This window comes from Eptatretus burgeri, chromosome 12 (genome assembly GCF_056783735.1).
Source record: "Eptatretus burgeri isolate ZD-2024b chromosome 12, Ebu_testis_v1, whole genome shotgun sequence".
Lineage (NCBI taxonomy): Eukaryota > Metazoa > Chordata > Myxini > Myxiniformes > Myxinidae > Eptatretus > Eptatretus burgeri.
The window spans coordinates 79,924,025-79,949,683 of record NC_140972.1 but is presented as its reverse complement, the minus strand read 5'-3'; the positions used below and the strand labels follow the sequence as shown (position 1 = coordinate 79,949,683).

At 49.7% G+C, this 25,659-nt stretch overlaps 1 long non-coding RNA gene across 4 annotated transcripts in view; it reads left to right on the top strand.

Moving 5' to 3' along the window:
• The window catches only part of LOC147015968 (uncharacterized), a 153,337-nt gene that overhangs the window by 21,974 nt on the left and 105,704 nt on the right, over window positions 1-25,659 (top strand). The window lies entirely within an intron of this gene.

Below are 25,659 nucleotides of genomic sequence, written 5' to 3'. Positions count from 1 at the left end.
AATAAATATCCTTGTGTGAATGTTGACCTGTTCGTTGCGTCCTTTCCCTCAATTGAGCTGCCGTATTGCGTTTGGGATATTAGCTGGCTTTTAAATAGCCGATAAAGTAATCGGATCCGGCGGGACTTGGCGATATACACCGCTCAGCAAATAGCGAACGGAGTGAGCTGCTTAAGCGGCTCGTTTCCAAGCAGGTCCCGTTGAGGTGTAAATACCCGGCATTGCTGTCTGCACGCATACTTAGGTAAATCGACAATTAGGCGATCGCGCGCGGACAGAATAGTTGGCTGATTTATGGTGTGATTAAAAACACACCCGTAGCTGGATTTCGGCGTTGATCTGAAAGCTGCAACTGGATTGCCACGGTCGGTGGGCGCGCGGCCGCAATTAGCTAAAAGCGGTCGTCTGCACGCCGGAGTGATGAGAATCCACAACAATATATATGTATATATATATATATATATATATATATATATATATATATATATATATATATATATATATATATATATATATATATATATATATATATATTGTTGCGGTTGTGGAAATTCACAAAACATCATACAGGTTCCCCGGAGATCAGCTATTTCGATAAGTATGTGTTTCAGGTTAGAACCCCCACCGATGTGTAAAGGGTATTGTTCGTGTGCCGGGCTGTGAATCTTTGAGGGAGCCATTGTTCTTTTTTTAATTTCAAACATCGCAACACCATCATCTCCAACAACGCGAGCAGACAACGGCTGCCGTCATCTCCTCATCCTGCGTAAACGGCGCCGCCTCCGCACCAGCCGTCATTATGCGCCGATTACCATATTCGGATCACAGGAAGGCTTTCCCGAAACAAACCAGTGACGTCGAACATGGGGTTTCCAGCGAGGCTTTCGAGGGGTGAGAGGTCAGAGGTGACGAATGGGCGGAGTCCTGGCCTCGGGTGAGAGTTTAAGGGGTGGCTCGCCCAGCCCTATAAAAGGGCGGAGCTCGAGGAGCGAAAGCAGAAGTCGCCGGGCGAGGAGAGCCAGTGTGTGTAGAAGCTGGAGAAGTGAGAAAGGGAGTCATCGTCACAGGGTGGAGAGCCAGTCGGAGGCGCTTGGGTCGACGGCACAACGGCGGAGTTTGGTGGTCCGGGCGAACGGCCCTGAAAGCGGTCGAGCGACGTCGCTGAGGTGGTGGATGGGTCACAGAGAGCATCAACTCAAAGAGCAAGGACCCGTTCACTCCTGCGAAAGCATCGCCGGCCAGGCCCGACCAAAGGCCGCGACGAGAGCTGGACCTTCGAGCAGAACCAAGCAGCCGCTCAAGCCGCTCGCACAGCTGCTTAAGCCGCCCGGCCGCTCAAGTGACTGGCGCGTTGCGACACGAGGGCCAGACAGAGATACTATGGGTTGCAGACCCAAAGACCTTCGAGCCGTCACCAGGGGCGACCAGGTCACCTGCACGGCCTATCGCGAGCCTTCGGTCATCCAGGCTCCGGGTCCGAATAAAGGCTCACGGGCCCGTTTCTTTTCTGGGTTTTTGTATGAAAGTCTGTTCTGTGATGCCTTGTGTTTGTAAGTAGAAATGTTGGTTAAGTGCATGCTTGTACATAATTAAAGATACATCGGCTGTAGGATTTGCTCGTGTCATGTCCCTTTCCCCCAATGATTGCTCGTTTAATAAATACCCCATTGTTTGAATGTAAACCTGTTCGTTGCGTCCATTTCCTCCCATTGACTTCCATGGCCCGTTTGGGAAATTAGCAGGCTGTTAAAGCCAATAAAAGTGGTCATTTGTTCCCGACGGACCGTGGTGATAACCGCTCGAGTCACGCACGGTGCGAATACGGTAACGGCTCGCCCCGGTCAAGGTCCGTCGAGGTATAAATTATCGGTACTTCTGTCTGTGCGGATAATTAGGTATATCGAGATTCGGCAATTAAACCTGTACGGCGTGGACAGAATATTGGCAATTTATAGTGCGTTAAGGCACACTGACCAGGTTTCCGAGTTGGCCGGAAGCTACGATTGAATTCCGGTTTTCGGCGGACACGTGGCTGCGGTTGGGCCGTAAGCGGTCGTGCGTGGCAGTCAAACCGGCGGAATTCGTAACAATATATATATATATATATATATATATATATATATATATATATATATATATATATATATATATATATATATATATATATATTGTTGCGGATTCGCGCCCGCCGGCGTGCGAGCGGCCACGTAACTCGAATCGTGGCACGTCGCCCACCGGACGGACGATCCCGTCGTGACCCTCTCGGACCAACGCCGGGAACTAGTCACGGGTGGGCCTTTCGGCCTCACCACGATCGTGCCAATCGGCCCCCCGCGTGGGATAGGGTTGCTCGCCAAATTCGACCTACCTAAGTACCCACACGGAGGGTAGACCGGGTGATCGCACCTCGCCGCAGGTCGACTTCGGACACGGGCCACTTTAAGCGACCCGTTCCGTACTATCGGGATAACCGAGCGGTGTTATCGTCAACCTCGACGGTTCGATTAATTATTGGGCGTATTTAACCCACGACCAACCCTTTACGTGAAGTAAGATGGAGATTCAATAAAAGAAAAGACGAAGCGAAACGGGAAAAACAGTTCAACATAAAGCACATTTATTCCGCGGCAAACGGAAAGCACACATATACAATTATACACCAAAAGCAAATGTAAAAGTAGAAGAAACACAACAATTCTGCACAAAAAGCAAATGCAACAATGCAGATCTACTACCGACTACCGAGCACACGGCAACACTTATACAGTTTTACTTCACAGACGGTGCCGACAACACATACTCAAAGCAAAAGAAAAAGGAAGCGGCCACCCTCATCGACAAGGGGGCAGACGGGCCTGGGGCCGAGACCGCGTCGAGCCTACCCGTTTGGTGGTGATGAGCCGCAAGATGGCGGCGGCGCCCCGACTCCACGGGCCTCGCTGGCACTGCCTGGAATGGGGTGGGAACGGGGCCCCCTTCTCACACTATCTCAGCGCGGGGGGAAACAGGAGGGGGTTGTTGATGCTCGGGGGAATGAGGATATCTCGCTGGCTTGGGTCCCGCGACGAGCGACTCCAGCGCGACCTCGGTCGTGTTACCGGCCTCCCCTCTCCGCAGCTCCCCGACTCTGACACGAGCGCAGACCTCCACAAAAATCCTTGGCTTCTCCAGCCTCCCCGGACCCCGACAGACACTCTCTCGACTGCCTTCGCCGCCGCCACAACTCTCCAACTCTCCCACTCTCCACTCTTCTCAACTCCGTCCAACTGCCTACTCGATTCAGAAACTCAACTCTTTTCAACTGCCCCGATTCGCTCCGCGCTTGGTGCTTTATAGTCCGACAGGAGAAATCATTTGCAGATGTTTGGATCAGGAATCGCTCGGGGGCGGAGCCACGCTCCCCATTGGACAGAGGAAAAGTGGGCGTGAATGATTCTTGATCCGCGAATCTGCATATAGCGATTATACTCCGACGCACCTGGAGGCGGGGCCAAATCGCCCCACGCTCGCTGATAGGACGGAACAGAAGTGAGCGTGAATCGTTCTTGATCGGATTTCTCGGAAAGGCTGGTGTTTTTGCACCCGCTGCTCGGTGCGCGCCCTGTACGAGTCCAGGATCGGTGCCCACAAGCGGCGCGGGAATGGCGGTGATGCGATGGTTGCGAGAGCGAGATGTGACGGCAAGGGTCGTGGCTGTTGTTGTGAAGCGGCGTTGCGGTTGGTGGTTGTTGTGTGATGGCTGTTGAGACGTGGTTGGTGGTGGTTGTGGTGGTAGTAATGGCGGCTGGTCCAAAATAAAGATAGTAAAAGAAAAACGGCTATCTAAAAGGGTCGCAGCCCGAATGAATGACATTTATTCCCTCTAAACAATGGGTTTGGACTAACTACACATATACTTACAGAGATATCTCACCTACGGGACCTGAATGGTGGTTTGTGAATTTCGTCAACCACAACACTACCCCCTCCCCTTTTTACAGACTCGTCCCGAGTCGTCAAATTTTCGTGTGCCATCATGTGTAGTTTTCCCCTAGTACATTTTACCTACGGATCCCTGAGTGCGACATTCATGGTATTCGTGTCCCCAAAATAAATAACCTGAGGGCTGAGTAACTACCTAAACAAACTCACTCACACGGACGACTTAAATAAAATTGCCGGCGCTAAGACAGACATGCCGGGGGTGCACTCATATGTACAGTACATCTTAACCTTAACTTACAAATTTTACACTAAACCATGGCCCAGGATCAATGAACTCTGCAAAAAGAAAGCAGTTAGCAGGGAGCCAGGCTGCTCGCATGCAGTCTCTGGCTCAAACAATGCAGGTGACAGGGAATGTGGCCGGCTGCTCACACGCAGTCCAAGGCCTTCCCTTTTGAACTGAACGCAGTGAACCACAACGGTGCATGGGCTGCACAAACGCAGTCTCCGTGCCAGCTCAAGCGGCACACGCAATGAACACAACGAATGGATGGATGAATGGATGGACGCAAACACGGTGCACGGGCCGCCACTGCAGGCCCGTGTTGTAGCTGCCAACAGGGCAGTTCTCGCAGCTTGCAAACTGTTGCTTTCTGATCCTGGCGCACATGGCAATGAACAGGGGGGGGCAAAGCAAAATTGAACGAGCCTGGTGAACAGGGGCAGTGGGCATGGCATGGCAAAGGCAGCAGGCAAACACCGCCTGCAGAACAAGGCCGCTGCAGGCAAACACAGCCGGCAGATGAACTGGCCGGCACAGGCCTTGCAGAAAACAGCTGCAGACGATCCGGCCGGTACAGGCCTTGCAGAAAACAGCTGCAGACGATCCGGCCGGTACAGGCCTTGCAGCACAGCAGCTGCAGCCGATCCAGCCGGCACAGGCCTTGCAGCAAAACAACAGCTGCCGATGAAGCTGGCCAGCCTTCGCCGTTCAGTGGAGGTTGGTGGAGGGAGTGCGGTGGTGCTGGCCACTCGGAAGGCGGGCTCGGACCTACCCTACGGTCTCCCTCCCAACCTATCGCCTTTGCCTGTCACTGTCTATACCCACTCCCTTAATTTGTCAAACCCCAATTTAGCCCCAACTTATTTTTTTATTTTTACTTCCCCACTATAAATCGTCCCTTAACCCCCTGTACTGTCCTTGTTCGGCTAACCTATCCTGTCACCTAGCCCACTCCCAACCCCTACGTTCCCTTCCCGGAGAGGAACAAGGGAGAGCTAGCGTCCTGTGTCGAGGCCCAACGAAGCCTCAGGATGGCCTCCCCATAGTTCAGCGATCTAACCCAAAGTGGGTCCAGCGGCCCACAACGAGAGCGAGGGGATGGATGGTGCGGATGGGTACACTTCCTAATCTACCCTAACCATTAACCTGTTAAACTACCCCGGGGCTTCCAACAAGCGCCTCTCGCTTAAACTATTGGTTCTAACAACCCAGATTCCCATCGCCTGTGTTGGTGTCCTCACAATTTCGGGCCTCGCCCCCCAATTTTCTTCCCGTGCCCTCACACGGTCTCATGGCTGGGACGCGTGGCTCCCCTTGGCAGGCACGACCCTCTGCCGATCTCCAGCTATGGCACCCCCGGGCACGACACTGCCTCCGAGCCTACCAGCTCCCTAAACACCGGGGAGTGCCCCCCATGGCACCTCCCCTGAAACGCACACGTGGCGGGCTGGCTTCCCGGGCCCCTTTCCGAGGGTCACCCGTGCCCACAACACTGCCCACGCGGCTAATGGCGCCCCGGGCCCCCGCACCAAGCAGGCGCACCCGTGCCCACTACGCTATCCCGGCCCCCCATGGGCCCTTGGCCTACCACGGCCGACTAGCCTGGTGCCCGGGGTACCCACTCAGCGATACTAACCTTTCGCAGCCACGCTCCCAGCCCGTCAACAGGGCTCCTGCACCCCTCCAAATGGGTTTCGAGCCTACACTCCCACCAACAGCAAAACGACCTCCATTTTTCAATTTAACTAACCCCCTAACTCACTCTACACTGACCCCGGGGGTCCCTTGGGTGGGAGTCACTCCTCCCCCCAATCACTCATCGCACCATGCATTCCCCATTCGCTCCACTCACACAGACCCGCTGGCCTCACTCACTCAACAAGTACTCACCTCACAACTCACCAACTCTTCAACACACACACCGCTGAACTCTGCCATCCTCCTAACTACATCCCCTAACTAACTCGTGCTCCCACGTCGTCCCTTAAACTACAGCACGTTCCTTTTAACACTACGTAGCTAAGCTACGTCCCCACTACACATTCACTGTCTGTCACTGTCTCCAAAATAATCCCATACTCCATTTTCCCAACCTTATCTGACTAACAATCCCTCTAACTAATCCATTCCACGGGCCCCATGGAGCCGGTCTAGCTAAGCTAACCCTTCCCCCTAACTAGTTTTCATCCTGTGCCCTGGTCAAATCCTGTGCCTTGGGACCTGAATGGTGGTTTGCGAATTTTGTCAACCACAACAATATATGTATATATATATATATATATATATATATATATATATATATATATATATATATATATATATATATATATATATATATATATATATATATATATATATATATAATACCAAGCGTGCACACTAAAAACTTGGATCATCGTCACACGATCCCTATGGAATTGCTGTGGCACTTCGCGGACATGCCGACAATGTTTGGGAAGTCTTGGCGTTCCATAGTACCACTTGCATTTTGCACAATGCGTATTTTTGTCTTTCCCCGTGTACGGTCTGTTGTCTGCTTCCAGCTATGTTGTACTGCTATCCCGTGCATGTGCACGGGTACCGCTGGTATGTATATATATATATATATATATATATATATATATATATATATATATATATATATATATATATATATATATATATATATATATATATATATATATATATTATGGTTGTGGAAATTCACAGAGCACCATATAGGTCCTTAGATCAGTTATGTCGATAAGTCTGTGTTCAGATAGATTTCCCCACCAATGTCTAAGGGAATTATTCGCGTAACCGGGCTGTGATTTTTGAGTTCACCGTTTTTCTTTTACTATCTTTATTTTGGACCAACCGCTTCACAACAACCACCTCCACCACCAACATCGCCCTCACAACCGCCTTCACAAAACCACCTCCTCCACAACCGCCTTCACACAACAACCTTCTTCACAATGCCAACCAGAGCCACCAACTCCTAAACCACATCTCCCCCAATAACCAACAACAAACACAACGCTTCACCTTCAACCCTGCAAACGCCGCCATCTTTGCGCCGGCCACGGCGAGATCGCTGCAAACAGATGTGGGGGGTTCCTCGCTGTGCAGGGCCGGTGATCTCCACAACGTCCGCTCTCCTTTGTGGGCGCCAGCGACGGTGATTTCTACCACGTCCCCTCACTTCGAGCTTCACCTCGAGTTCGGATCAGGAGAACGAGGGGGGCGGAGCCAGCGGGGGGTCAGAGGTGAAAGAGCGGAGATCAAACCTCGCCTCACGAACCCTATAAAAAGGTGCACAGAGCGCCAAGCAGTGCAGTCGGTCGGGGTTTGGAGTGGTGTGAAGAGCAAGGTTCGAGTCCAGTGGAGGGCAGTGGAGGTCTGGTTTCGCCGAGGAGACGGGAGCTGAGAGCACGGCCAAGCCTGCCGTGCCGCGCAGAACTGCGTGTTCATGTGCGGGACGTGGGGAGAGCCGGAGAGAGGTCGCCAGCCAGCATCGAACAGTCGGAGGTGATTGGGCTTCGGGGACAGTCCGAGCGGTGCTGAGGAATGGACGGGCTCTTAAAGAGAGCATCAACTCAAAGAGAGCAAAAGACCCGTTTGTTCCTCTGAGGCGTTGCCGGCTGGGCCCGAATCACCAGGCCGTCAAATGAGGCCTGGGCCGGACCGCGATCACGACAGCTGCCATGAGGATGGGACGTCGCGGGTCGCCCCAGCGAGACACCTCGAAGGTGAAGATAACCAGCCCGGCCTCACGGAGCTTCAGCGGTCATCACAGCTCCGTGAAATAAAGACCCAAGAGGTCCAGTCTACCCCTCGTCTTTTCTTGGGGTTTTTTTCTTTGTTTCTTTTGAATGAACATTGTGGTGCCATGTACGTAAGTAGAACTGTTAAGTGTGTACATAATAGATAGACGGTAGTAGCTCTTTTGCATTGCTCATGGTTTGTCCCTTACATGTTACATAATTGCATGCGCGCTCTCCTTGATTGCATACATAACTGCATGATTGCCATTGCTGCATTGATTGACGTGCATCCCTGCATATGTGTCTTGTGAAACATATGTGCTTGTTCAAATGTTAACCCGTTCGTTGCGTCCTCTTCCCTGAATTGAGCTGCCGTTCTGCATTCGGAATATAGTTGGTTTTTAAAGAGCCGATAAAGTGATCGGATCCAACGGGGTTGTGCGATAATACCCCGCTCGGTTATCCCAAAACGAAGCGAGCTGCTTAAGCGGCTCGTTTCCAAGCGGCCCCGTTGAGGTCCAGTCTCTCGGTAGTCTGCCCGTGCGATTAATGAGGTATATCGACAATTCGGTGATTGACCCAGTCGCGCGTGGGTAGAGTGTTGACTAAGCTGTGGTGTGCATTTAAAACACACCTGTAGTGGGATTTCGGCATTTGATCCGGAAGGCTGCGACTGGATTGTCCGTTCGGTGGGCGAGAGCGGCCGCCATTGGCGAGAAACAGTCTTCCGCACGCCGGCGGGCGGAAATCCACAACAATATATATATATATATATATATATATATATATATATATATATATATATATATATATATATATATATATATATATATTGTTGCAGTTCTTGGAACCGCATGCATCCAACAGACAGTGGTCCCAAGACAGTTATTCCATTATTAAATGTGTAGATAGTCCCTTTCCTTTTGCCTAGCAGGACAACAAGGGAGTGCGTTGCAATGATCTCATAGCTAGGTTTGCTAACATCATTTTTTTTCTTCATTTCGTCCCTCTTCTTTTTGTCTGATTATTCCTGAGGTAAATCAGCCACGTGCGCCTTCACTGTGAGGTGAGCCCTCATGGAGGCCAGCTCGTGCGGTGCCGCAGTGAGGAAACGACGGCGCAGAGCCCTCAACCCAACGTGTGCAGCGAGTCATACAGTGCCTTTAACAGTGCGGGATTATCGACTCGAGCTTCCGATGATCTGGGGAAGATTGCCGGTTGCATTAAAATGACATGCGAATGAATACCTCTTCAGAGGCTGCACGAATGGTGTTTTTCACAACACAGGAAGCACAGCCAGCACGATGTCCATGCTGCGCGAAATGCGTACGGAGGCTGATAAAGGCGACTCCACGCCATGTTGGGTGGGATACAAGTGTGTGAGGTAGAAGGTGGCACGTTCCTTATCAACCTCAGTGTCCGACACGTATTGGTGTTCACCCCACACACACGCTAGCGGAGTCGTGCGAATGTGGGCGCTGGCCACGTGCGTAATGGCCGAACCCCGCACACGGTATAGAATGTGCCCGAAGGCAGACACGTACGCCGCTCACGAAACATGCATGGATTTATCCATAACGATGTACCTTCGGCCCTCGCTGGCAGCAGCGGATTCTCCACAGATGGTGAACGTCTTCTCGTCTCTATGGCGTGCAAAGCTGCGATCGAGCCGGGGAATGTACAGTGCGGGCCACATCGGTGCGCGGAGCGAGCGCGTTGATCGGCACTGGTCGAAGCCCAAGCGGGCATGCGGGACCCTCGGCCAGTTACCAGGGCAAGGCCCGGGGGTTTTTGCAGGACGATTCGCGTGCCAATTTCGGTGTGGGCGATTGATGTCATGTCATGGGGTCGGAGAGAGTATTGCCCCTGTCTGAGATGACCTTGCCGGAAACGAAGTGAGGCGGTTTCCAGCCAAAGTTAGCAGGCCACGTGAGGGGTGGGGCCAATCGGAGTGCCCGATTCAGGTGATGACGTTTTGCTTTGGGGTGGCCCCTCCCCCCCTACCCCCACGCTGCAAGTCCTATAAAGGTCAGAGCAGTCCCTCTGCCTCTCTCTCTTTCTCTTTCGCTCGCTCGATCTGGCCTCGCCCTCATCTCTCGGCACGACCCGCCTCCTGCTGTCTGGATTCCGCCTCCTTGTCCCTGCTCACACAACGTCGACCCCACCCATCCACCTGACCCGCCCACCACTCTATCCACGCACCCTGGACTCCGCCCCTTCTCCACTCAAGCCCCTTCTTCACGGGCTGCGACCCTCCGAGATAGCCGTTTTTCTTTTACTATCTTTATTTTGGACCAACCGCCATTACTACCACCACAACCACCACCAACCGCATCTCGACAACCACAGCCACCTTCTCCAGAACCGCCTTCACAACATCCACCTTCTCCACAACCGCTTTCACACACCAACCACCAACCGCAACGCCGCTTCACAACAACAGCAACGCCAACAGCCACGACCTTTACCGTCACAACTCGCCCTCGCAACCATCGCATCACCGCCATTCCCGCGCCGCTTGTGGGCACCGATACTGGACTCGTACAGGGCGCGCACTGAGCAGCGGGTGCAAAAACACCAGCCTTTCCGAGAAATCGCATCAAGAATGATTCACGCCCACTTCTGTTCCGTCCTATCAGCGAGCGTGGGGCGATTTGGCCCCGCCTTCAGGCGCGTCGGAGTATAATCGCTATATGCAGATTCGCGGATCAAGAATGATTCACGCCCACTTTTCCTCCATCCAATGGGGGAGCGTGGCTCCGCCCCCGAGCCGTTCCTGATCCAAAAATCTGCATATGATTTCCCCTGTCGGACTATAAAGCGCCGAGCGCGGGGCGAATTTGGGAGAGAAGAGTAAAGAGTTGAGAAGAGGAAAGAGTTGGAGAATTGTGGCGGCGGCGAAATCAGTCGAGAGAGTGTCTGTCGGGGTCCGGAGAGGCTGGAGAAGCCAAGAAGCTTTGTGGAGGTCTGCGCTCGTGTCAGAGTCGGGGAGCTGCAGAGAGGGGAGGCCGGGAACGCGGTCGAGGTCGCAGTGGAGTCGCTCGTCGCGGGACCCAAGCCAGCCAAATATCCTCCACCCCCCGAGCATCAACAACCCCCCCCGTTCCCCCCCACGCTGCGATAGTGTGAGAAGGGGGCCCCGTTCCCACCCCATTCCAGGCAGTGCCAGCGAGGCCCGCGGAGTCGGGGCGCCGCCGCCATTTTGCGGCTCATCACCAGACGGGTAGGCTCGACGCGGTCTCGGCCCCAGGCCCGTCTGCCCCCTTGTCGTTGAGGGTGGCCCCTTTTTCTTTTGCTTTGGAGTATATGTGTTGTCGGCGCCGTCTGTGAAGTAAAACTGTGTAAGTGTTGCCGTGTGCTCGCGTAGTCGGTAGTAGATCTGCATTGTGTCTCTTTTGTTGCATTTGCTTTTTGTGCAGAATTGTCGTGTTACTTTTACATTTGCTTTTGGTGCATAATTGTGGTAATTGTATATGTGTGCTTTCCGTTTGCCATGGAATAAATGTGCTTTATGTTGAACTGTTTCTCCCGTTTCGCTTCGTCTTTTCTCTAATTGAATCTCCACCTTACTTCACGTAAAGGGTTGGTCGTGGGCTAAATACGCCCGATAATTAATCGGAACCGTCGAGGTTGACGATAACACCGCTCGGTTATCCCGATAGTACGGAACGGGTCGCTTAAAGTGGCCCGTGTCCGAAGTCGACCTGCGGCGAGGTGCGATCGCCCGGTCTACCCTCCGTGTGGGTACTTAGGTAGGTCGAATTTGGCGAACAACCCTATCCCACGCGGGGGGCCGATTGGCACGATCGTGGTGAGGCCGAAAGGCCCACCCGTGACTAGTTCCCGGCGTTAGTCCGAGAGGGTCACGACGGGATTGTCCGTCCGGTGGGCGACGTGCCGCGATTCGAGTTACGTGGCCGCTCGCACGCCGGCGGGCATGAATCCGCAACAATATATATATATATATATATATATATATATATATATATATATATATATATATATATATATATATATATATGTACACATATATACATACATATTGGTTCACGAAAAAAAATAAGTGACCACTATATTCGTTATTGTTGTCTGTCTGTCTGTCTGTCTGTCTGTCTGTCCCGAGCACAGCTCCGTGGGTTTTAATCCGATCCTGATAAAATTTTGGTGGGAGGTTTATATCATGATCTCATTGTGTTTTCCTGAGAATGGGCGTGGTGCGCCCATTATGGGCGGAGCCGCACCCCAAAAACATGTGTTTTTAGGGGGTAGCCAATTTCAATTTGCATCTTCTCCTAGGAGGTTTGTCGAATCTGACGGGTTTTTGTATTTGTTTAGCCCAATGGCACCTGCTTAGCCCCACGGAGCTCTATTTTTCATTTTCGTCCCAAGGCCAAGGTCACAAGGTCACGAACTTAGAAAATTGCTAATTTTGACATAAAAATCCATCTTCCCCGAGGGGTTTGTCGAATCTGGCAGGGGTTTTCGGTATTTGGTTAGCCCAATGGCAACTGCATAGCCCCACGGAGCTCGATTTTTCATTTTCGTCCCAAGGTCAAGGTCACAAGGTCACGAACTTAGAAAATTGCAAATTTTGACATAAAAATCATACGACCTGGATTTAAAGACATGTTCCACGTGTTGGACCAGTTTGTGATTTTATCCAGATCTGCAGTGAGCGAAGAAGCTGCTGCTTGCCGGTCTGAGGGATGACCAATGGTGCGGCAGAGGGTGGAGTCATCAGCAAAGAGATATAGAGGATTTTCCAGAGAGTCGGAGAGATCATTGATGAAAACCAAAAAAAGAACAGGGCCCAGAACGCTGCCTTGAGGAACTCCAGCCTGGACAGGACGGGGGGGATGAAAGAACTCCATTTAGGGCCACACGTTGACTGCGACAGGAGAGGAAGTCTGCGAGCCATGAATGGAGATGGCCTTGGATACCATAGGAAGAGAGTTTGGTGAGCAGGGCAGGGTGCCAGACCATGTCAAAAGCACGCGATATGTCGTGGGGTATGGCTCGGATTTCCTGTCTGGCATTGAGGACTTCCATCCTTTTTGGGAGAGCAGAAGCAGCATATCCAGGGTAGAGTGACCTGGTCTGAAACCAAGTTGATGATCGGAAATCAAGCCATTGGATTTGAAGTCTGAAGCGATGATGGATTCCATAACCTTGCTGATGATTGGGAGAAGGCTGATTGGTCTGTAGTTACAGGGATCTGTTTTTGCACCTTTTTATGCAGGGCAGTGATGTCTGCTGATTTCCAAGCAGATGGCAGATGACCTTGAGCAAATGAGAGGGTGAACAGAACAGAGAGAGGGTGAGCAAGAGCAGAAGAGCAAGATTTGAGGACACGTGGGCTGATGCCGTCCGGACTGGTTGCAGAATCTGAGTTGAGGTTTGACAGTAAGCTCTCCACCTTGTCAGAAGAAAAGGACACGGAGTCCAGGGACAAGTTTGGTGCGACTGGGATATGGTGGGTTGAGAAAGTGATGGGTTTTGGACTCAAGATTTAGTTGAAAACACCGAGTTTAGGCATTCAGCTTTTTCACGTGCGGTAACAGCAGTGCGGCCATTTGAGGTTAGGGAAGGGATGGAGGGGGAACATACACCAGAAACAGATTTGATTAGACGCCACCAGGATTTTGAGGAGGGCAAGAGGTTTGAAAGTTCAGACTTGAGCTTAGAAAGATGTTGTTTTCTGGCTCTCCTGAGGGTATTTACACACTTGTTCTGAGCTTTATGGAAGGAACTGAGATTGCTCTCAGTTGGGTTTGCTTTCCATGAGGCAAAGGCAAGTTGTTTCAGGACAACAGCCTCACCACAAGCTTTAGTGAACCAAGGGTGGGAGGAAGGGTAGGACAACTGAAGACGAGAGTGGATAAATCTGTGCATGAGGGAGAGCAAGTTTCTTTGAAAGAATTCCCAGGATGAGTTGATGTTGGAGAAAGTGGAGATAGGAGACCAGTCGATAAGTTTGATGGCTGCTTGGAGACCCTGCCAGTCGGCTTGAGTGAAATGCCAGACTCGACGGCGGTGAGGTGGTTCTCTGATAATACCCAGAGAGATGTCCACTTTGACAAGGACGTGGTCAGAATAACCGATTGGAGCAAAGGAAGAGCAGCAGATATTGTCAGGGAAATTTGTCAAAATCAGATCCAGAAGAGATGTAGTACCATTGGGTGAGATCCGGGTAGGGAAGTTGACCGATTGAGTCAGTCCCAATGAGTCGCAGAAATATTTTGTTGAGGTGCCATGATAGGTGAGAGAGGTACCCACACCTAGCCAACTGGCATGATGACAATTGAAGTCGCCACATATGAGGAAGAGAGAGTTTGGATGAGAACATAGAAGTTGGTCCATGTTTTCAGATAGTGAAGTTTTCAGGCCCGGCCTCTCGGAGCCCCTTCGGTCATCCCGGCTCTGAGGAATATTAAAGGCTTACGAGCCTGTGTCTTTTCTTTCTTGGGTTTTTGTATAAACGTCTGTGGCACCTTGTCCCTCTAAGTAGAATTGTATTAAGTGCGTGCTGTAAATATAATAGCGATCGGCTGTAGGCTTTTGCTCGTGTCTTGTCCCCATCCCCCCACTGACAGCTTACGTGCCGAGTGTGAAAATAAATGCCCCCATTGTTGAACGTGCACCTGCTCGTTGCATCCCTTTCCTTACATTGACTGCCATGGTGCGTTCGGGGAATTAACTGGCTAATTAAAGTCGATAAATTAAATAATCTCGTCCGACGGGACTTGGCAATATATAACCGCTTGGCCTCGCATACGGAACGAGCCGCTTAAGTGGCTCGTTTTCATGCAGGTCCCGTCGAGGTATAAACTCCCGGTATTTCTGTCCGCGCGAATAATTAGGTACATCGATAATTCGGCGATCCACCCTGTAGCGCGTGGACAGAAGAATTGGCTAGTTTATGATGCGTTAAGGCATCCGTGACTGGATTTTGGGGTTGGTCCGGAAAGTCACGACTGGATTGCGGCCTTCGGTGGGCGTGCCACCGCGATTTGGCTAGAATGATCGTCCGCACGCCGAACGCGGCGGAAACCCTTAACAATATATATATATATATATATATATATATATATATATATATATATATATATATATATATATATATATATATATATATATATACATACATACAGCTATGGAAAAAAATAAGAGATCACTCCAAAAAAAAATTTAAATCAGGATCTCTACATGTATGACAGCCATTCCATTCCAGTATCTGTTGAATTCCAACACAGGCACACCTCATTCTACTTAGTGAGGTACTGATTAGGTGATCACCTGAACCGAATCTTATTTAACAAAGAAAAGTATAAAAACCACTGCTGTGGTCATCACAAAACTCTTGCAATACGACCAGCTGGATGGCAAAAACAGTGCTAGTAGTACCTCAAAAGTAATTGGAATAACTATTGACCAGACCAAAAGAGTTGAAAAGAAAAGTTTTGAGTGAGGAAAAGAAGGGTTCAATTCTGGCTTTACTGGTGGATACATCGAGCGTCACGTTGCTTCCATCCTTAAAATTTCAAAGACGGCGGTTCATAAGAACAAGGTCAAGCAGCAGACATTGGGGACAACAAAGCTACAGACTGGCAGAGGGCGAAAACGACTTTCCACTGACCGGGATGACCGCCAACTCATTCAAATGTCACTCAACAACCTTAGGATGACAACAAGTGACCTACAAAAAGAATGGCAAACGGCTGCTTGGGTGAAGTGCACGGCGAGGACGGTTCGAAACAGGCTCCTTGGGGCAGGGCTGAAGTCGTGCAAAGCTAGAAAAAAGCCCTTCGTCAATGAGAAGCAAAGAAGAGCCAGGCTGAGGTTTGCAAAAGACCATAAGGATTTGACCGTAGAGGACTGGAGTAAGGTCATCTTCTCTGATGAGTCCAATTTTCAGCTTTGCCCAACACCTGGTCGTCTAATGGTTAGACGGAGACCTGGAGAGGCCTACAAGCCACAGTGTCTCGCACCCACTGTGAAATTTGGTGGAGGATTGATGATGATCTGGGGGTGCTTCAGTAAGGCTGGAATCAGACAGATTTGTCTTTGTGAAGGACTCATGAATCAAGCCACGTACAAGGTTGTCCCGGAAGAACACTTGTTTCCTTCTGCTCTGACAATGTTCCCCAAATCTGAGGATTGTTTTTTCCAGCAGGACAATGCTCCATGCCACACAGCCAGGTCAATCAAGGTGTGGATGGAGGACCATCAGATCAAAAACCCTGTTATGGCCAGCCCAATCTCCAGACCTGAACCCCTTTGAAAATCTCTGGAATGTGATCAAGAGGAAGATGGATGGTCACAAGCCATCAAACAAAGCCGAGCTGCTTGAATTTTTGCACCAGGAGTGGCATAAAGTCACTCAACAGCAATGTGAAAGACTGGTGGAGAGCATGCCAAGACGCATGAAAGCTGCGATTGAAAATCAGGGTTATTCCACAAAATATTGATTTCTGAACTCTTCCTAAGTTAAAACATTAGGATTGTGTTGTTTAAAAATGAATATGAACTTGTTTTGTTTGTATTATTTGAGGTCTGAAAACACTGAATCTTTGTTGTTATTTTGACCAGTTGTCATTTTCTGCAAATAAATGCTCCAAATGACAATATTTTTATTCGGAATTTGAGAGAAATGTTGTCAGTAGTTTATAGAATAAAACAAAAATGTTCATTTTACTCAAACGCATACCTATAAATAGTAAAACCAGAAAAACTGAGAATTTTGCAGTGGTCTCTTCATTTTTTCCAGAGCTTTATATACACATCACACACACACACACACACACACACACACACACACACCCACACACACACACACACACACACACACACACACACACACACACACACACACACACACACACACACACACACACAGCACACACACACACACACACACACACACACACACACACACACACACACACACACACACACATAAACAGCACACACACACACACACACACACACACACACACACACACATATATAAACAGCACACACACACACACACACACACACACACACATATATAAACATCTCACACACACACACACACACACACACATATATAAACATCTCACACACACACACACACACACACACACACACACACACACACACACACACACACACACACACACACACACACACACACACACACACACACACACATATAAACAGCACACACACACACACACACACACACACACACACACACACACACACACACACATAAACAGCACACACACACACACACACACACACACACACACACACACACACACACACACACACACATATAAACAGCACACACACACACACACACACACACACACACACACACACACACATATAAACATCACACACACACATATATAAACATCACACACACACACACACACACACACACACACACACACACACACACACACACACACACACACACACACACACACACACACACACACACACACACACACATAAACAGCACACACACACACACACACACATACACACATATATAAACATCTCACACACACACACACACACACACACACACACACACACACACACACACACACACACACACACACACACACACACACACACACACACACACACACACACACACACACACACACACACACACACACACACACACACACACACACACACACATACACACATATATAAACATCTCACACACACACACACACACACACACACACACATACACATATATAAACACCACACACACACACGGTACTGGAAAGGTACCCCTGAGAACATACGTGCACACGACGTAGGATTACCGAGAATGAGTTATTTCATTCCTTTTTGTGGTAGGTAGATTTGTGCCCTTGTCTAAGGGTTTGGGGATCTTTCCCTCGGAGTTCCGTGCCAACATCACCTGAGATGCCATTGTTCATAAAACATCAGCAATTTGAGCTGTCTGTCACTGAAGCTCCTGCCAAACGCACCCCAACAATCACCCCTCTTTCAAAATTACTGAGGTTTTTGTGGCCTTGGCCTTTCTTATTTAAAAAACAATGAAGGTAAAATAAAGAAAACTCGATAATAAACCAAGCAATAGAATCAAATAAGAAAATCAAGAAAAATCAAAGAACAAGGAAAATCAGGTCAGGAATGGAAGCATGCGCCGGAGCACCGCATCGCTGCATCCACTTTCCACCGGTACTCCAGGGGCCTCTGTCTGGCCATCCCCCAGGCATATGCCTGGCCCATCCCCATCCTTGAGATACTGATTAACCTGCTGCAACCATGAGGAACGTGGTCGGCCAATTGGCCTGCACTCACGAGGCTCCCACGCTGAGACAATGTGGTGAGCAGGATAAACGTCAGGAAAATAAACCACATGTCCATGCAGCTGCAGCTGACGCTCATGGACTTTACAGGTACCAAATCTCATTTGAGTCTCTCTCAACAACTGCTCGTTGGACACAAAGTCCGACCAGCGATAGGCAAGGATTCTCCAAAGAGATCTCGTACCAAAGGAATTAAGTTTCCATCTCAGATCCCTGGTCAGAGTTCAAGTCTCACATCTATAGAGCAAGACTGGAAGCACTAAGGACCTGAAGACTCAGACTTTTGTCCTCCTGCACAGGTACTGGCAATGCCACACCCCATGATCCAGTGAATCCATGACTCCCAAAGCCTGACTCAGACATCTATTGATCTCTGGCTCACAGCCAGCAGAGACATGAATATCACTGCCAATGAAAATGAATCTCTCCACGACCTCAACATCCTCACCACAAACAGGTACACACAAGATAGCAGCATCCAAGAGGTCATTGAAAGCCTGGATCTTCGTTTTGACTCAGGAAACCCGTAATCCCATTGGTTAAGACTCCTCATTCAGCACCTTGAGGGCCCCCAAAAGGATATCGAGAGTCTCCCTGAAGATGACTGCATCATCTATGAAATCAAGGTCAGAGATCTTGACATTCCCAAACGATGTACCACAGCTTGATCTCTCCAACATCCTCCTCAGAATCCAGTCCATACAAGCGCTGAAAAGTGTGGTGGCCAGTACACACCCCTGACGAACTCCAGAAACATCGGGAAATAAGTCAGAGATGGTATCACCACATCTCACAGCACTCTCAGCACCAGAGTATACTTCAGACATCAGATTGGTCAGTTTTGGTGGCATCCTCCAAAGACCAAAAATCCTCCAGAGGGCATCCCGATTCACTGAATCAAACACTTTACAGAGATCAACATAGGCTGCAAGCAGCCCCTGCCGAAACTCTCGTCTGCGTTCGGTGAGGACACGAAGTGCAAGGATACGGTCAATCGGTGACCTCTTTGGTGTAAAGCCTGACGGCTCTGGTGCTAAAGCAGACGGTGGCGAACTCCATCAAGCATTATCTGAGCAAAGACCTTGCCCGGCACTGAAAGCAGTGTCACCCCTCGGTAGTTGTGGCAGTCCTGGCGATCACCCTTCCCTTTCCATAGAAGGACAACAAGGCCTCTCTTCCAGTCAGTTGGGACGATGCCTGTGTTCCAGGCAAAGCACAGAACTGCATGGAACGAAACGAGTGCAGCATTTCCACCAGTCTTTGAGAAATTCAGCATGGATGCCACAGATCCCTGGAGCTTTACCCAATTTCAACTGGTTCACCGCAGCCTGTGTTAACACAAACGAAGGTGGATCACAGTTGATTGGAGGGTCAGCAATAGGGATAGTAACACCCCTGGTGTCCAACTCGACAACTGGTGGATCAGCCTGTTAAAGCCACTCAAAGTAACCGGCCCAGCGGGCCTTCACTTCAGACTCGTCTGTCAAGAGCCCAACACCCTTTGCTCTAACTGCAGTCCAATGAGGGTCTAACTGCAGTGCAACTGCAGCAACTGCAATACAACTTTGCTCTAACTGTAGTCTAACTGCAGGTGATGCTCTACCCCCACTCAGATTCCTCGCACATCGGCATCCTTGTCCACTCTTAGGGCACGTAAAGTTTTACGCCTCAGCAACCTGAACTGCTCAGCTCTGCCATTAAACCTGGCCATATGACTGGTCAATGGTATCCAGTGTCCCTTGAGAGACAAAGTTCTTCTTTGCCCTTTCGTGAGTTTCAAGACATCCACTGACAACATCAAGGATGGTGGTTTTGAAGGCACTCCAAAACTCTTCAGGATTCTCCGAAGCAGCAAGACCCCCCCCCACCAAAATCCCCACTAAACTTGTTCGCAAACTCCTCAGCTACCCACTCATCCTTGAGCTTGCCAACATCCAGCCGAGGCTGGGATGGAACCATTCTCCCAGATTTAGGCTGCAATTTCAGAGTTGCTACACCAAGCCTGTTGTCGGTATTCAGGAACTGAGCACTCCGGTGGACCCTGCAGGTCTGGATCATCCTCCAGCCACCATCAGCGAGCAAATGGTCAATCTCCTTTGCCACATTACCAGCGTTGGAATACCAAGTCCAGTGATGAGCTTGTGGGTGCTGAAACCATGAACCAGCCACCCTAAGTCCATGACTTCTTGCAATGTTAAGGAACTTCGTAATACTCTGTTTCACAGTTCCAGACCCATGAGGACCAACATATGTCTCATATCCATCCCTATCAGTTCCAGTCAATGCAATGAAATCCTCCAAGACCAGAAGAGTATCTCACCTGGGGCACAGATCAACTACAGACTCGAGCGCAGCATAGAATGCGTCCTTCATGGTGAGATCACTCCCCTCGGTCGGAGTGTATACAGAGACCATGGAAACGACCTGTCGCAATCCTGTCTCCAAACCTCAGAGAGTGCTCAGATGACGCTTTTGCTCAGACGATAACAGAGACAGGTGATCGTCCTCTCTTAGAGAAAGGACATTCCAGGCACCCACCCGAAGGGCCCACTTCAAGTTAACCCAAGGAGACTGCTGTCTGGTGGATGACACCTCAGCACCACTCCGCCACATACCACCGCAATCTGACCCTTGAGGTTTACACCGTGGTTTTCCTCCTATCATCAAGGAATGTAGGTCCCAAAGGCTTTGCCTCAAATCCGTCATCCGGTGAGCTGCCCTGCAGAGGGCAGCAGCACAGGAGATATTCCGACGGAGTGGGTTTTCTGATTTCCTTACATTTGAGGGTTTTGTGGAATGATGTGTTTTATGGTGGTCGGAGTGCAAATCCTGACACCAACCTCCTTAAAGAAAAGCTGAACACTTGGGACAAATCCATCAAAGGAGAAGTGATAGAACCAAAAGTTTCTGTTCATCTCAATGGTGACGTTGAGCGTTCTGTTGAGACCATGCTTGGGTTGACTGACTCGTACAAAGCCAATGGTGAAGTTAAATTGGACTTGCTGCACTTTGGCATTGGGGATGTTACTGAAATGGGTCAAGCAGATTTGGCAGAGCCAATGTTTGAACCATTTTCAGCACATGTAGTGGAGGAGAGCGACGGTTAACGTTGACATGTCAAGTACCGAGTGGTTGGTTGATCTTGAAACAATCAAAAGTGAGCTGGCTAATGTAAACTCTGGAGAGATAATTGTCCAATTTGAAAAAGTGCAAGGCGATTTAACAGTCACAGATGGACGTCAAGAGGAAGAGCACGATGCTTGTTAAATGGTCATGTGGGAGAGCGGTGTTTTTGAAATGAATTTGCAGAACCAATCTCAGAGTTCAGATCTGGATAGTAGTTGTGAAGGCCGATTACTCACTGTTAATGAACCGTGTGGAAGTGATGCCAAAGGCAGAAGGTTATGATGAGTCTGGTGCTTCTCGCTGTTGTAATGCAGATGGTGCAGCTGTTGTTGAATGTGGATGGACAAAAATGCTTTTTGATGATTGTGCAGGAGGGAAGGACACATTGGATACTGTGAAGAGGAATGACATTGAAGTTGTGAACGTGCTGGGTGAGGAAAGTGATCTTCCTGAAGCATTGCTTCCTGAACTTGGCACTTACAGGAAGGCAAGTCTTGAAGTTTGTTTTGTCGAGCCAGGATTGGAGCAATCCCAAGAAGGATGTGTTGAGGACGAGAGTTGCAGCAGCTGTGCCTTCCTGTTGGTTGAACGGGAGGCTCATCTTAAATTAGGCCAGAGTGAGTCAAGTGCAGACTTGGAAGAGAAACAGGTCCGCATTTGTGTCTTCAGCACCCACCGAGAACAAGGTGCCAACACCTTCTGGGTTGTCACAGGAACTTTCTCCCTTTCCAGCAACTCTGTTCTCAGCGGGAAGTTCTGCGGTTTGCTCCACCGGCTTTTTCAGGATGGACACTACAATGTTCTGCAGGATTCCTCACTTCAAGTTACTCGAATAAAGGAACTTGGTCGCATGTGGAACCACCGTCATGACCCTTGTGGTTGGCTTGTGGCCACCTTCATCGTGCTGATCGTGGGGAAAGTTGACTTCCACATTGAGTGGTCGCGGTTTTTCCACCTGGCTTGGCAGTGACAGACAGGGAGCTTGGCACTGCAGGAGAGAGTGACATGAACCCCGTTTTTAAGCTGACAGTGGAGCTGTTTGCCTATATGGACAGTGAGTTCAGCTCTTTTGAAGCAGGTTTTGCATCTTTGGATCTATCATGTGCTGTCTCCATGACACAGGTTGGACAGTGTCATCTGGCAATTCTCACCCATGTCATACCAGATCTGAGTTTCCTTGTCTCTCGTCCCACGGAGGTACAACTGTGGTGCAATGGGGAACAGGGAGCAGGGACCGGACATGAGGGCATCTGCGCTGGCTGAGCATGTGAGTCCAGTCGTGGTGATTTCAGGTGAGGAAGAGCCAAAACTTGAACTATAACCAGAACCACAGCCTTTGCTGATTCCAGAACCCAGCATTACAGAAGGACCCGATGAAAAAGATCTGCTGATGGCTTACGCCAGGAGATCAGGGCATTGTGTATTGAACTGTAGTCCTTCAAGAGCGAAGCCCAGAAAGTGGTGAAAAGAGGTCGGTCAGAAGAAAGTTGGGGCCAGGATAAATGCCAACAGAAAGAACAGGAGCAGGCCTTTGAGCAGGCATACTGCCAAGTATGGCAGCAGGTTGAGGAACAAGGAATTTGAGCAGGGAAGCTGGAGCAAGCGCTGCATGAGGCCAAACCACATCTCAACTCACTCCAACTCTGATTGCAAGTGACCGAGCAGATGAGCGTAACAGCCCAAGGTCAGGTGATGGTGTTTGCATTAACCACAGTGGCTGTTTGTCTAGCTTTTGTCTATCGTGGATGGTGGAGTACAGTTGGTGGCATCCATGTGTGCCTGGGAGTTGTTGTCCTCATGATGGTTGTGGGTCAGCCGGACGTGGCCTTTTTCCGCCCTCGGCCTGGTGCACCTAAGGGATACAGTTTTAACTGGGTCCACTGGGCTGTGGGAAAGTCTGTCTGGATTATAGCTGTAGTCACAGTTTTTCCAGGAGGAGGATACAGGCATCGATCGAGGGTGGATATGAGAACATTGGATCGACTAGATCCTGGAGGAGGATGCAGACTTCTGGCAGTGGATGAGAGAGCATTGGGTCTACCAGATCCGGGAGGAGGATGCAGGTTTCACAAAGTGGATGAGAGAACTCTAGGTCTACCAGATGCTGGAGGGGGGGGGAGTGCAGGCTTCTGGGAGTGGATGAGAGAAACTTGGGTCTACTGGATCTTGGAGGGGGGTGCAGGTTACATGGAGCGGATTAGAGAACTCTAGGCCTCTCAGATGCTGGAGAGGGGTGCAGGCTTCTGGGAGTGGATGAGAGAAACTTGGGTCTACCAGATCCGGGAGGAAGATGCAGGTTTCACAAAGTGGATGAGAGAACTCTAGGCCTCTCAGATGCTGGAGAGGGGTGCAGGCTTCTGGGAGTGGATGAGAGAAACTTGGGTCTACCAGATCCGGGAGGAAGATGCAGGTTTCACAAAGTGGATGAGAGAACTCTAGGTCTACCAGATGCTGGTGGGGGGAGGGGGGAGTGCAGGCTTCTGGGAGTGGATGAGAGAAACTTGGGTCTACTGGATCTTGGAGGGGGGTGCAGATTACATGGAGCGGATTAGAGAACTCTAGGCCTCTCAGATGCTGGAGAGGGGTGCAGGCTTCTGGGAGTGGATGAGAGAAACTTGGGTCTACTGGATCTTGGAGGGGGTGCAGGAATCGATCCTGCTGCCTCTCGCAAGAGATTTTAGAGATACAGTTCCTGTGGCTGATCTGATTTTCTGACATCTCCTCATCGAAGTTATGCTTGAAGTCTACCACTGCACCCAAAAATCAGCCACGTTGTCTCCAAGATTTTGGAATAATAGGCAAATTTAGAAAATGAAAAAAAGGGGAGTTTGGAATCCTGGGAGATTGAAAGTAACAAATCCACAGGGGTGGATTGGAAGGGTACGAGGAAAACTAGAAGTGGTAGATGACACTCTTGGACCCGACCAACCTGTGACGACTTGCACTTAGGGTAAGGTGCCTTGATGCTTACTGTCCCAAGGGTTCAGTTTTGCTAGAAATTGGGACATGGGTAATTAAGGTAGGAGCGGGTGAGAGTGACTCGGTGGTCGGTAAATGGATTGGTTTGGAAACCAGAATTGTCTTGTGGTGTTGGTGTCTGTTAAGTGACAAGAATTGAGTTGTGTTTGGAGAATGAATGTGAATTATAACATGTATGCAGGCCATGGCAGTGTAGGAACACGATCACCATTTTTGCATTGCAATGTTTAAAGATTGATTGATAACAGGGGATTAAATGAGATGTTGGATTGTGTGGGTGGGGAAGATATGTGGGTCTGCAGGAATGGATCAACCTCTGGAGGAGCGGTGACTGTGCCCCCCCCCCCCAAGGTAATTTGCCTCTGGCAGCTGGTGGTGTCTGGAAATGGGGGCCTGTCGAAGGGAGGTCTGGTTTGGCGATGAGCAGTAGGGAGAACCCTGGTGACCCAGATGAGGATGAGAGAGCCTGGATGGTGAGGAGACCCTCCCTGGCAGGGCTTACAGCATAAGAGCTGTTTGGCTGTTAGGGACCAAATAGTTGAGGGGGGGGGGCGGGACAAATAAGTCATAAGTCGAGTGACTTGTTTTTGGGATTGCAGGCACCTCAACCGGAAGAGCCCCCACCATCTTGGTTGTACTGTATCTTCCCGCTGCCTAGTTGAGGATCACACGTTTGTGGAATAACGTTTAAGCCATGGTCTTGCAGGGTTGAAATGAATGATTGATTATTGGGTTTATGTGTGAGTGTGTGAGGGAAGGTTCATTTGATCCATGTCACTGACCTGTACCAGAAAGACAGGGCAGTGGACATTTTGAGTAGGTAAATTGGGATGACTCCGCAGTAACGTTGGGTATTGTGGCATCCACTGAGGAGCGCAGTCTTTAGAAGGGGGTTGTAGAAACGTGACAGTTTTTGGTTAAGGTTTTGTCTGTTAGAGTAAGTTTTTGTGTGTGCTTTCTGACATTTTTTTTATCTGCCTTAGGAGTTAGGAGCAAGGAACCAAGAGTTTTGCAAATATTTGAATTGTTGTGTTTCAGGGGTGTAGAACATTAAGGAGAATAGGTAAATTAGCTACGGCTCGCTTCCCACAGCCCCTATTAATTTACTTAATTGGCCAATTAAGTGTGAGTCGGTAAGTGGTAAGGCTGGAATGGTATCCACCTGCATTGGATCTTGCAGGAGCTATGGTTCCGAGGGGTGAGTGGGGGGGGGGGGAAGGTGGCTGTGTTATGTTTGTGGGATGGATGGAGGAAC